Source organism: Scomber scombrus, chromosome 12, assembly GCF_963691925.1.
Source record: "Scomber scombrus chromosome 12, fScoSco1.1, whole genome shotgun sequence".
Taxonomy (NCBI): Eukaryota; Metazoa; Chordata; class Actinopteri; order Scombriformes; family Scombridae; genus Scomber; species Scomber scombrus.
Genome location: NC_084981.1, coordinates 27132505 through 27142504, shown reverse-complemented (window position 1 = coordinate 27142504; position 10000 = coordinate 27132505). Strand labels below are relative to the sequence as shown.

The following is a 10000-nucleotide window of genomic DNA, read 5'->3' as shown; positions in this document are numbered from 1 at the left end:
AAAGTGGCAATACCAAGTCAAAAAATCAAAAACATAATCCTTTTTTTCAGAGTTGCTAATTATCTTCTGATGAATGCAGATTGAGGAAGGAAAGGAGGGAGGAAGGAAGGAAGGAAAGGAAATGAGGGACGAAGGAAGGAAGGAAAGGAAGGAAGGTAGGAGGGAGGGAGTAAAGAAGGAAGGAGGGAGAAAAAGAAGAAGGAAGGAAAGAAGGAAGGGAGGAAGGTAGGGGGAGGAAAGAAAGAGAGAAGGAAGGAGGGAGGGAGGGAGGGAAGGAAAGAAGGAGGGAAGGAAGGTTGGAGGGAGGGAGGAAAGAAGGAAGGATGGAGGAAGGGAGAAAGGAAAAGAGGAAGGAGGGAAAAAAGGACAGAGGAAAGAAGGAAGGGAGAAAGGTATGGGGGAGGAAATAAAGAGAGAAGGGGGAGGGAGGAAGGAAGGACAGAAGGGAGGAAGGAAGGAAGGAAGGAAGGAAGGAATGAAGGTAGGAAGGAAGGAAGAAAGGAAGGAAGGGAGGAAAGAAGGAACAGTCAAAACAGACTAGGTCAATTTGACCCGGGCACCCAGGTCATTAAAGGACGGATATAAAAAAGTGGGCGACACCAAGTCAAAAAATCTAAAAACTTAATCCTTTTTTTCAGAGTTGCTAATTATCTTCTGATGAATGCAGATTGAAAGCGCTAATGCTATTTGACTGAACCACTGTCATCAACACCATTGATTATGCAGTTTTCATTGACAGATTGAGGTTCATGTCTGCGGGACTACCTTGAAGTACTTCACATCCTATCTGTCAATCAGGAAAAATGTCAGCCTTCATCGCTGATTATGTTGCGTCAGTGTGACTAATTATACAGAAAGTGTAATGAGAAAGTGAGTCCAAACTTTTGACAGCTGCAGGGCTGAATGCTCATGATCTTCTTTTGTTGTAAGTTATTTATTTTATTTGTGTCGTACATACAAAATGCTCAGCTACCAAAATAACTGAGAAGGAGTTTTTCCTTATCGGAGTCTAAAAATGGAGGATGTTGTATTTCTGTATATTTCTGTATATTTCTGTACAGATGGTAAAACCCCCTGAGGCAAATTTGTGATTTGTGATATTGGGCTACACACAAATAAAATTGACAAATATGCTGCAGCAGTGGTAAAACAAGAAGAACATAAGTCATTACATAAAAACAGTACACACTCTATCCTCTCTCAAACTCTACTGATAAAAATCTGCCACAAAAAGAGAGCTGAGAAGATTCAGCGTGGCACTCTATAACAGCGTTGGCCTCATGATGGACAGTTTAAAAAAAAAAAGAAGAAGAAGAAAAGAGTCAAAAGCAATGCAGTGGAACCAGGTATATTTCTTATTCCACACATTCTTCTTCCTTGTCAAACTTGGCACCTATTACCCGATGCTCCTCGACTCGATTCACTCCACTATACAGATTTGGTAGTGTTATGCTCCTGTTGTAGCGGCTAATGTAGCTTTAAGCCACTAGCCTCAAGCAAGGCTATAGCGGTGTGGTAACCTCACTTCTTTCAAACTCCACAAACCCCCTTTTAGCCTTGTAGTCAGGTGACATCACTTGACACTATATATTAGGCTTTGTGCAACTCCCTCTGCAGCCACAGAAGGTTTTATCTAGATGCAATAGTACTCTCCAACACCTGTAACCAGATTTTAATGTGTAAAATTGGTGGAGTTGCCCTTTAAACAACCCAAATGTACAGTTATTTATGATTTGACCAAACACTGTAGCCTCTAAACCACCATAGTAAGAGTAACAGAACCTTAAAAGCACTTTATAATCAGTTTTTTTGGTAAAAATTAGTGACTTTTTTGACATGCTGATAAGAGGAACGAGCACCCAAATGCAGACAAACAGGCAGAGGTAAAGGGGAAGGGGAAGGGCTATTAAGGTAACATACAAAGACACAAGCTAAACAACAGCAGGAATGCAATGGTGGGAATGTGAAAAGCCTTTTATCTGGAGAAGAGAGAATAAGACTTACTTGCTATTTTATTTGCAAGTGAGGAGAAAAATACTGATCTTCATCACCTGTATCATGTTTATTCTCATTATTTAAAGATAATATATTAGGTGTCTCTGATTGTTGGATCTAAACTTATCGTTGAAGTGATGCAACATTTAAATTTGTACCGTAGCAAAAATATATGATCTATATTAACCAGGCGGGGAGTTCTGGTCCTCTGAAAGGATGCCAACATCGAAGTAACTTAAAACTGCATTCTATCAAAAGGCCACCAGGGGGCGACCGTTTTGGTGTCAAAAGGACTTCCGTCTCTATACAAGTCAATGGAGAATTCACCAACTTCTCACTTGATTTATAACCTTAGTAAACGTTTTCAAAATGTGTTTATGGTCTCAATCGCTAGTTTAAAGCCTTCTTCAATGCAGTATGATGTTCATTTGGGACATTTTGGCCTCCCTGATTTTATATGTGATGATAAAGCAGGGTATGCATTAGGGCGTGGCTACGTGGTGATTGACAGGTTGATTGGTTCACAGGTTCAGGAGGGCGCCTCATGCTCCTCCTGATGCCCATATAAGTAGAATCCATGTTTTTATTTTACCCAGCATGCACCGGAAATGTTCAAGATGGCGCTGCTCAGATCCGAAACTATTGGCTTCCAAGCAGCAGTCCACAAACCAATGGGTGACGTCACGGATGTTACGTCCATTTTATATACAGTCTATGATATTAACACAAGAAGTACTGAAATATATAAGAATTTCACATATTTTTTTATTATTATCTTGTATTTTTATAGCTTGTGTTACTATTTTGGATTCATTTCTGTGCTAAATTTGACGAGGAACTTTCTATTTATGTTCTAAATGTACCATATGCTCCAAGTACTAAGGATGGGTTAAATGCAGATACTGAATTTCACTGTACAACTGTATATGTGACACAAATAAAGTACCTTATAAAGTAACATATATATATATATATATAAAGTTTGCAGTGCATGTTACATTTCAGTTGCACAGCTCACGACAACTTCTGCCTCTATTCACTCTTTATGTGCTGCATTGTATAAGATATCTTTCCTTTACAAAAGCTCATGTGTTTTCTTTGTTCAGTGCAGATAATGTTTGTGTTTGTGCACTTTTACACACACACACACACACACACACACACACACACACACACACACACACACACACACACACACACATACACACAATCTCTTTTACTTCCTTCTGTCAGATAAAAAATGAATTATTCTACAGATGGGCATGAAGGAGTGATTGCATCATGTTCACATCTCAGACTGACTGATAGTTTTGCTCTCCATGTGTGCAGAGCAGAGAATACTCTACATGCAATTTCCAATTAGCGCTCGGCACTCTTTAGAGAACGGGAATTAAATTCATATTTTGACAGATGGCGGCTCTGAAGGAGCGGAGGGGAAACTAAATAACGGCATTGCGTGGTCCAATGTTCAGCCTTGATCAAATTCAATATGGATAAGTCACACACAGTCATCAGTAGAGTTTGAGTTTCTCTCTCTTTGCCTCTCTCTCTCTTGCTCTCTGTAACATTATATTTTCAAGTTTACTACATTTTACAGTTGCACATACTTTTCTATTAGGATCACAGCTTGTTTCTGTGCAGTGAAATAAAGTATTAAAAGGTTTTTTATTCTTATAGCACTTTCATCACACTGACAAAAAACATATTAACTCCTGCGGCCAAGTTTTCACCCTTACAGATATTCTTTAATCTACCTTTCTGCTTTTACAAATGTTGTTTTCTAAACATCCTCACCGGAACAGCGACAGGCTAAACTCTCATCTAACATGACCGTGCCAGCACCTAAGGGAATAATACCACTCAGCCCAAAAAGGGGTTTAGTTGTTTGTCAAATAGCTCTGATACTTCTTTTTTTTTTTTTAGGTCACATGCCTGTCTCCTACGCAAAGAGGAGCATCATATAGCCACAGTTGGGATTACACAGTGGCTTTAGGGGGAAGCTTTATTTCCCGGTGCACTTACTAAACATGCAACATGCACACACATATATATATGGATATGTGCGGTCAACTGTAGGGGATACTGGGAAAGACTTTCTACTGTTACTACATACAGTTTAACAACATTTAATCCATCCATGCAGGTACCACGAAGAAACAGTACAACAATTCCCGATTGCAGTGTTTCTATAACACTCAAGTAACAACAACTAAAAACAACCACTCCACACAACATTAGAGCGAGCTCACAGCTTTGACTCGTGATCTCAGGCTTGCAAGATAACAGCCACACTCTAGATATAACACGCAACATCGACTGCATAGTGAGACATCCTGGAGGCAACGCTGTTATTCTACTAGTGATTTGAGTGCACTGCCACACATGGATGGCCACAGAAGGAATAGGCAAAGCATTATGTTTATTATAGTGGGGACAAATGTTTAAAAAATGGTATTTAATGTCTTTTTTTACTATTATTATCACTTATTTATGGAATTTTAATGTACAGAAAATCTGAATTTATAATCCGTGACACAAAATGGATTATACTTTAGAGCTCCCACTAAATTTTTTCAAAATAGGTTTTCAGGTAATTTGAACCGTGTCTGACAGATAACAGATAAATATTTGTGTGTGTAAAAGTGTTTAAAATCTATTTGCTGAATGTTTGTCTTAGTCAGTGTTGAATCTGAATGTCATCTCTCAATGACCCTTTTCATCATTTCACCATTTGTTCTCTCTCTCTCTCTTTACTTTCTATCCCTTCTTTTTTTGTGTGTTTTTTTTGCCTGCAGCTGTTGCCATGACAACAAGGTATCAGTATATTCTGACCTGACAGAAACTCTTTCATCTGAGCTGTCTGCTCTGCATCCCATAAATCAGACCAAACAACAGGCACAGCGAGGGTGATACTTATAGCTAAAAATCACTGATAGTAAAACATGACGTGAATGAGCAACACTCCCCTAATCCATGTTTTATATTAACAATGATTTAGCTGGGTAATGTATAAATGCTCACATGTAATAATGAAACTACAGTACAGACAATTAGCACCAACTCTTCGTCTCTACCAAATATTTAGCTTATTTTACATTGCTGTCTTGGTTTTGTGATACATTGACTTTATGGTTTATTAAACAGTCTCAGCAAGCAAGCTCTAATAAATCCAATGTGAGCAAACCTGCCCATCACCAAACAGCAGATAGATCAAAGTTAGAGACTATAGCTGGTGAAGATGGTGGAACGTTAATCCTCTAAAGAGCCAGATGTTTGATGGTTGGTGGAGATCAAATCAGAGCTAAAGGAGAGAGAGTGAATATGTGACTGACATTCATCTGGGCGACAGAAACACGACTCTACATGTTAATGTGTCTCTGTTGCTGAATGTGTGAATAAGCCAGAGCTGCAAATTTAGTTAATCTAACAGTTGATCAACAGGAAATTAATCGCAAAAAAAATGCAAAAATGATCTTGTTCCAGCTTTTTAAATACTATCCTCTATGATAGCAAAGAGAATATCTTCAGGCTATGAACTGTTGCTCAGGACAAAACAAGACATTTGAGGACATTAGCTTGGGCTTTGGGAAACATTTCTTGACATTTTTCACCAGTTTATAGACAAAACTACTATTTGATTAAAGCTGCAGTCGGTAACTTTGAGGAGAGAGAGGACTTAGCGACAAATTTGAAGAAGTACAACTTTCAGATCCCTCCCCCTCCCTCTCCACTGCACTCCTGCTCTGCCTCCAAAGTCCCTCCCCCAGAGGAGGCTGACGGCATGCGCCCGTGTATGCTGTTGTTGGTAACGGAGGTATCGGTAGTTTTGTCCTCGCTGATTGTTGTTGCTGCGCCATTACTTTCTCTACGCTCCTGAAGCCGCTCTCCCGAGCTGAGGAGGAAGGGGGAGGGGCCTGTGTGTGCGTGAGCAGTGATTGACAGCTGTCAGACACTCCATCAGACACCATCCTGGCTCTGATTGGTTCTTGTTGTCCGGTCGCGGTGGATTCTGGCAATTTGCTAATTTGCAGTAGGAGCAGTAGATGGGGCTAAATGAGCGTGTTTTTTTTTTTTTACTAGTTACATGCAATGCCTTTACATAGTGACAGTCTTAGCAAATATGACTTTATAAGACTTACCAACTACAGCTTTAATCAAGAATATAATCATTCAAAGGTTAAATGTTACCATGATAGAGTTAATGTCTATGTGACATCATTAAAATATTGACTTTTTTCTTATTGATAACATAACAAACCAGTTTAATCTGGTATTAAACCAAGAATATACTGAATATAAACTGTTGGTGCATGGAAGAAAAAAAGAGAAAATAGCGCTCCCATGTAGCTAAAAGTCAATTTTGTAAAAGAAGTTTGGTTGAATATAAATAAAACAGACATTAATGAAAACAGAAATAGAAATTGCTGTGGAGTTTCTTTGCTCCCAAATGGTGAATAAAATTAATTAATGCAGTTTTAACTCATGTTTGTCTATTTAACATTTCCTTTACAAAATGAATTGAATAAAAACTAAATATATTGACTTTCACAAACATTCATTTTTTTGTAAAAACAAGCAATTTTGACTAACGTGCTTATGTTGCATCAGTGAGATATTACCAAGTCAGCATCCCAATTTTATATTTGGGTGAGAAGACTTGATTATTATTAAGCTAACCTCCCTCAGCATCTCCAAAAAGTGAGAAAATGATAACTTAGAGGAGGATCCGATGAATCAATAACCCATCTTAGAGTAAAGCAACAAGCAACATGTAGGTGTGTGTGTGTGTGTGTGTGTGTGTGTGTGTGTGTGTGTGAGTGTGTCTCTGTGTGTGTCTGTGTGTGTGTGTGTGTGTGTGTGTGTGAGTGTGTGTGAGTGTGTGTGTGTGTGTGAGTGTGTCTGTGTGTACGTGTAGGTGTGTGTGTGTGTATGTGTGTGTGTGAGAGTGTGTGTGTGTGTGTGTGTGTGTGTGTGTGTGTGTGAGAGAGAGTGTGTCTGTGTGAGAGTGTGTGTGAGTGTGTGTGTGTGTGTGTGTGAGAGTGTATCTGTGTGTGTGTGTGTGTGAGAGTGTGTCTGTGTGTGTGTCTGTGTGTCTGTGTGTGTGTGTGTGTGTGTGTGTGTTTGTGTGTGTGTGTATATGTGTGTGTGTGTGTGACCATATTAGGAATTCAGGGCTTTTTGTTTGTTGCCTTTTGTAGAGCAGACTCGTAGAATGACTCACTCCCTTTATTTCCATTTAGCTCTTATCCTAATTGCTTTCTCTATATCCAACTATCCTCTTTTTGCTATGAACTCGTTTCAAATCTTCTATTACTAACACCCGAACTCCCCACACCACCACTCCCTCTCCCTCTATCTCTCAGTATCTTCTTCTTCAGTATGGAAGCCTCACTTCATCGCTGCATTAAGTTAAAGATTAATCACAGCTTAAAAATGGAAAAAAAAAATGGCGGATTTACAGATCAAGTGTTAACCGCACCTTTCAAACATCACACATGCCAAAATAATCATCCGTGGATGCAAATGCTTCTCTCACACACACCTCTGAGCTCACACATACATTCACAAAAAAACATACCCGAGACAAACAATATTAAAATTAAAAAAACAAAAGGAGCCTCCTGTTAGAACCCACTGTAGAATAATAACTGCGGAAGAGGAATTTATTTAATTCAATGCTGTAAATGTCATATTTAGACAAACTTCTCTGTACACAGTAATATTCACAGCGTCCCAAAACAGCTTGATGAGAGGGAATTTGAAGGGATAATGATTTTTTTTTAATTTAATTTCACTTCATCCCATCATTACAACCTTAACTACCCACATCCTCGCATTATGGACATTCATTCAGCGGGAGCCAGGTGGGTGTTCAGTCCATTAGACATCCCGCAAATGCACACAAACGATAACTTCCTTCCCCCTCGTTCTTTTGTGTTTTCGCCAAAGATAATGCAGCCTTCACCTCCATTTGACAGTAACCTCCCTCACATTACTTCCTGCTCGCTGCACAGCATTAAGGCAAAGTGACACAAAATGAGACGGAGAGAGACCCCTAACCATATGAAACTACTTTTAACTGGCTTTTGCCTTTAGTTTGGAGTTACTGGGTTGAAATCATTTTCACTCTCAGACTAAATAGCGGAGCCTTTTCGTTACCGCACACAAGGACAAATTTCGCATTAGTGGTGTTTTTTTTTTTAAGAGCCTTGAACCTAAAATGGGCCTGAAGTGTGTTCATAAATACGACCATTTATGGAAGACGGAGGAAAAGTTACGTGCAGTCAACAGTACTGAACACATTTCAGAGCAATTAATAAAAATGAGCAATATTCAAATTCTGGTAGTAAATTCAAACAAGTCAAACATTTGGACTGACATTGGATCCTGTATAATTCAGCCTTTGAGTTATTGGTCCGATCTGTTAAAGCTGATCTGTTAAAGCTCCACCTATGACTACTTTTGTTTTGACATGGCAGCGGTATCTGCAAGTACGCATCACGTGACGGTCCGTTGATGCAAGGATAATTGTCTCGTCGGCTATTTTCACAATGAAACGAAACTTCAAGAAAAAAAAAATACGGAGGACATGACCTCGGTGTCCTCAATGGTAGCTACGGCCATGGCGACAACTTGAGTCACAGTAGGAACTACAAGGAGCTGTCAATCATCATCAGGGTTACATCTCTCAGAGCTCATCTTCCTCTCTGGCCCTGAGGCTAAAACCTACACACACACTACACACACACTACACACACACACACACTACACATTAAATTACTGAGTGCTTTCATTCACCTTTTTCATCCCCTAACAACTTCTACTTGAGATTGTGCTTTTCTGTCATGTCTTCCGCACGACAAGTGTTGGTTGAGAGAAATATAGAAAACGGCCCAAAAGATCACTGGCTGCCCTCTCCCCACACTGGAAGAATTACACAGAACATTATAAAGGACTCTTCTCACCCTAGACACTCTCTGTTTGAACATTTAAACACAGTTTTTATCCTACAGTTATCACTACACTCAATGCTGCAAATTAATACTTACAACTGACTGTGCAATAGAGCCGGGCAATGACCAAATGTTTATGTTTTTATATATAGTATTTATTTAACTTTTATTTTCTTGTTTTATTTATTTAATTTATTTTATGAATGATGCACTGACTGGTGAGCACTTTTAAATTTCGTTGTACTGGTGACAATGACAATAAAGATCTATCTATCTATCTATCTATCTATCTATCTATCTATCTATCTATCTATCTATCTATCTATCTATCTATCTATCTATCTATCTATCTATCTATCTATCTATCTATCTATCTATCTATCTATCTATCTATCTATCTATCCATCCATCCATCCATCCATATCTATCTATCTATCTATCTATCTATCTATCTATCTATCTATCTATCTATCTATCTATCATCTATCTATCTATCTATCTATCTCTCTATCTATCTATCTATCTATCTATCATCCATCCATCCATCCATCATCCATCCATCCATCCATCCATCCATCCATCCATCTCTATCTATCTATCTATCTATCTATCTATCTATCTATCTATCTATCTATCTTCTATCTATCTATCTATCTATCTATCTATCTATCTATCTATCCATCCATCCATCCATCCATCCACCTACCTACCTACCTACCTACCTACCTACCTACCTATCTATCTATCCATCCATCCATCCATCTATCTATCTATCTATCTAGAAAGAGAGAGAGTTGACCATGAGTGTTATTGCCGTTCTTCTTTCAAATCCGCCATCTGTTTCTTTGAGAATGGATTTTTTTTAAATATAAGATTGTTAAATGTTGCTTAAAAATTAGTTTAAGTATATCTTTTTATACTACTGAACACAAATCCTCTTTCTGAGTAACGTAAAGACAAAGACGCTGCAGAGCCGAGATTAAAGATCAAATTAAACAAATTATTTAAAACTGACCTCTGAGCAGGTTTTTTTTTTAAAATAATACAACTCC

General features: G+C 38.5%; 1 protein-coding gene across 1 annotated transcript in view; it reads right to left on the bottom strand.

Moving 5' to 3' along the window:
• The window catches only part of LOC133991875 (pro-neuregulin-3, membrane-bound isoform), a 469463-nt gene that overhangs the window by 69339 nt on the left and 390124 nt on the right, over positions 1-10000 (bottom strand). The window lies entirely within an intron of this gene.